This window comes from Tuber melanosporum (genome assembly GCF_000151645.1).
Source record: "Tuber melanosporum whole genome shotgun sequence assembly, scaffold_119, strain Mel28".
NCBI lineage: Eukaryota > Fungi > Ascomycota > Pezizomycetes > Pezizales > Tuberaceae > Tuber > Tuber melanosporum.
Window position 1 is genome coordinate 51,955 of NW_003298776.1, and position 4,061 is coordinate 56,015.

The following is a 4,061-nucleotide window of genomic DNA, read 5'->3' on the forward strand; positions in this document are numbered from 1 at the left end:
TCTTTCCTTCGAGAACTATGTAGACTTCTACAGGTAACATACAGGAAGCAGCAATTAGGAATAGCTCGGATTCTGTTATTCGAGTACTATCAATTTTCAAAAGTATCTGGACACCTTGGCGCCAATACAGCCAGTATTGGCCCCAAGGTGTCCAGATACTTTTGAAAACAGGTAGTCAAATGGCTAGTCACAAGACCAAGGTTACAAATCAAAGCTTCAAGGATGGCAGCAGGTGATGATCACTGCTCTATGCGGGACGTTATAGTCATGGGACAGGGGCAGTCAATTGTTGGGACAGGTATTGCAATCAGACTATGAGTCGGAACCTATGAGGAAGTTGCTCCTAGAAGCGAGATGGTGGTCAGAAACGGTATTTCTACTGGTGCCAGTGTAATTGACGTAGATTAAACTAGAGAAATTAAAGTAGTGCTATTCAACTACCAAGACACAGACTGTCACAACAAAGCTCGCAATTGAATTGCCCCACTGGTGATAGAAAAAATTAACTCTGCTAATAAGATGGAAATTGACAACCCAGAAGATACTCAAAGAGGCACGTTGGGATTCCGCGGTACAGAGATCACAACATAGACTATTACTGTCCCAGAATTAGAATTGGTAGTGAGCCAGCTACATGTATCAATAGACCAGAATACCAACTGGTATGATGTAGCTGAAGTACCTCAGCGAACCCTTATGACTAGCACTATACTAGGCCGCAAGGAATTCAAGAAATTCAATCCAGGATGCCAGGAGCAAATCCTAAAAGCTATTCTAGAGGATAGGGTATAGCTTAAAAGAAACAATGAAAAAGGAGAACCTTGGAGACAATGGCAAACATTACCCAAAAGACTGGACCCTATCCAAGGAGTTACTTTACTACAGCAATGATTATATACCAAAAGACCAGGACCTTTACACAATAATAGCCGAAGGATGTCACCATGCTAAGATAGCATGACATTTCGGACAAGAAAAGACCCTTCAGATAATTGTGGGAAACTTCTATTGAAAACGCCTGGCAGATTATATAAGTGATTTTGTACGGTTGTATGACAATTGTCAACATAATCAATCCCCATGACACTCAAAATATGGGCTACTACAACTGATTTCAATACCCTATGCAGTATAGTCATCAATATCTGTTCACTTTATTACGCAGTTACTACAAAGTTAATGTTATGCCCAAATTATGGTAGTAGTTTAAAGAATCACAAAAATGGTCCACTTTATTAGATTAGAAGGGACAGACACCTTAAAGGATCTGGCTACAACCTTTATAAAGGAAATATAGAAGCTATATGGCTTAGCAAGCAAAATTGTCTCAGATATAGATTTAAGGTTTACTTTAGAATTTTGGGAATCTTTGTGCAAAACATTAAACTTGAAAAAGACAATAAGTAAAGAGTACAACCCAGGGATTGACAGACAAACTGAATAAACCAAGCAAGTGCTGGACAGTTACTTGCAAAGTTTCATCAACCAGGATCAAGATAACTAGTACCAATTGCTGTATCTAACTGAACAGGTTTACAATAACTCAGCAGCTGACCCATGTGGAATGACCCCATTCTATGCAAACTACGGATTTCATCTACAAACTAAAGGGATGAAGAAACACTAGGCGCAAGATCCTGTAGCCAGACTTTATGCAAACTGGATAAAAACGATCCACAAGCAAGCAAAGTAATCACTCTAAAAGACATGAGAGTCTATGGCCAAATACTATGACAGGAAGGCCAAGCAACAACCTGACATCAAAATCAGCGATAATGTAATATTAAATGAAAAGAATATTTGCACATGTAGGAAGTCAAAGAAACTCAGTCAAAAATGAAATGGCCCATTCGAGATCTCAGACAAATGAGGAAATTGTGCCAGGAAGCTCAATATTTCCTCTCGATCGAACATACACCCTGTGTTCTATGTATTTCTGTTAGAACCTTATAGGAAATTGGTACTCGCGGAATGACAACAAGCTTTCTGAGAATGTGAGGATATTGTTGGTGACTTATATTGGGAAATAGTGAAAAATGTAAGAAGCGAGATACGCTCTTACTGAAGTTCAGTACAAGGTCACTACAAGGAGGTTCGCAAGGTATAGTACTTTGTGAAATGGCAAGGTTGTTGTGAAGATCAGAACACCTGGAAACCAGCCACAGGCAGTGATAACACGATGGAAATGGTACAAGAGTTCCACCATGATAATCCGGAAATGTCCTGGCAGGCAGAGGAATGATGATGAGGAAATTGTTTTCCTACTGTGGCCAAGCAAACATGCAAGGTTTTTCATCCTGTCCTCATCGGGTCCTAAAGGAAATAATGTTTTAAGTTTAATAATTAATTTTTTTAATTTAATTTTAATTTTTAAATTCTTTTATATGTATACAAAAATGCATTAGAGGCAAAGCCTTAAGATGTGGGAGTTCATGTTAGAAATACCAGGATCTGATACCTAAGAACCATCCAAGTTGGATAACCCCTCTTGGAATCAGAATTAATGGTCTCCAAGCCCCACCTCCAGCCCCCTTACTGGGGCTCGCACATCACCATAAATGTCAACCTCAGTTGCACCCTGTGAATATAATGCCTCAAGATTGAAAGCATGAGGATTACAGCACACAGGCCACAGTTGTCAGTCTACCCAGAATGTATTTGGAGGACATATAAGAGGGGATCTTTGGCTAGATCTGAGAAGTGGAACAGAGTGAATCTGCCAACAACCAAGAAGGTTATAAGGCATCAAAGATGTGAGGTTTTTGGCTGGAGCTGTAAGTAATGCGATATTTTCGAATGAAGAGATGGTATTAAATCTTAAACGATCTCAATTAGAAGCCAATACATTTGCCCTCACCCTACAATATTCAGAAGAGTCTAGAGCTGCAAAGCACTCTACCGTAGAAACCAATACACTTCAGGGAGTGTTTTAACAAGGTTTCAAAACTCGTTGAAACCACGAGGATGAACCCCAATACTAGAACAGTGATTGACAACCTCTCACCCAGAGAAACCAAGGGTTACCGACAGAGGGATTATCTGTCAATCCGGTGGAATAGCTTCCCGAGAAATAGTAGGGAGTCCTCCGGAGGTTATCTGTCAGTTGGGTAACTAGTTATGAAGTTTTGAAGTCAGGTAACTTGGAAAGGTTAAGAATATGACTATCTGCGCAGATATAACTCACTGATGAAACTGATGATTTCATTAATGATGGAGACAATTGGGGCCAACTCAGTTCAGCTTGAGAACTAGGCCAGATGTCTAACGACACTGACAATTGGATAATGACTATTGGGAACAGTATGATTCCCAGTTAGCCATATTACAATTACTGAAGAAGGTGTGGTGATTTTCATGGTCTCCAGGTGTTCGCACTTTAGAGAATACCTGACGTTACGTGTTATAATCTGAGAGGTACATAGTTGTATCTGAGATAGATGTAGACCACTAATAGTCTGATGGGGAATATAAATATTGAAGTTCCTCCCAAGCTTTTAGACATAATTGAGCAACAGAGAAGAGAGGTTGACAATATAATATTGTCTTAACGATTCTATTCTGCTTTGCCCATTTGCTTTGGTCTTAGTAGTTATAAACGAAACATGTGAAGTTCGAGACTTCCAAGAAAAGCTCGGTCTATAGAAATGCATCTCCGTTGGCCCTGACAACTATGAAGTTGATCAAGTTGTCTCCGCCTAATAATGCCCTCAGATCATACTAAGACAATTAGATTATATCTCTTGGAGTGAAGGCTGTTGTAATGCTTGAAATGTTATACCTAGCCCTGACCCTAGCAATACCTCTCTAAATACGCACAGAGTGGTATTGATTTCATGTGAATATTGAATATCTGAAAATTATCTCTATAGGCAACATGTGAAAGAAATATGAACTCCAATATATAGTAGGGGACGCATGAAAATCAGGTTTCTCTCGATTTTAACACTCCCTTACTCAAGTCTTGAGAAAAAAAAATTAATTTGAATTACAGGACTGAGTTGTTATTCTGATCATTTTGGGTACCCACTTGTCTTACAATTATTTCAGTATGCAATTGACGC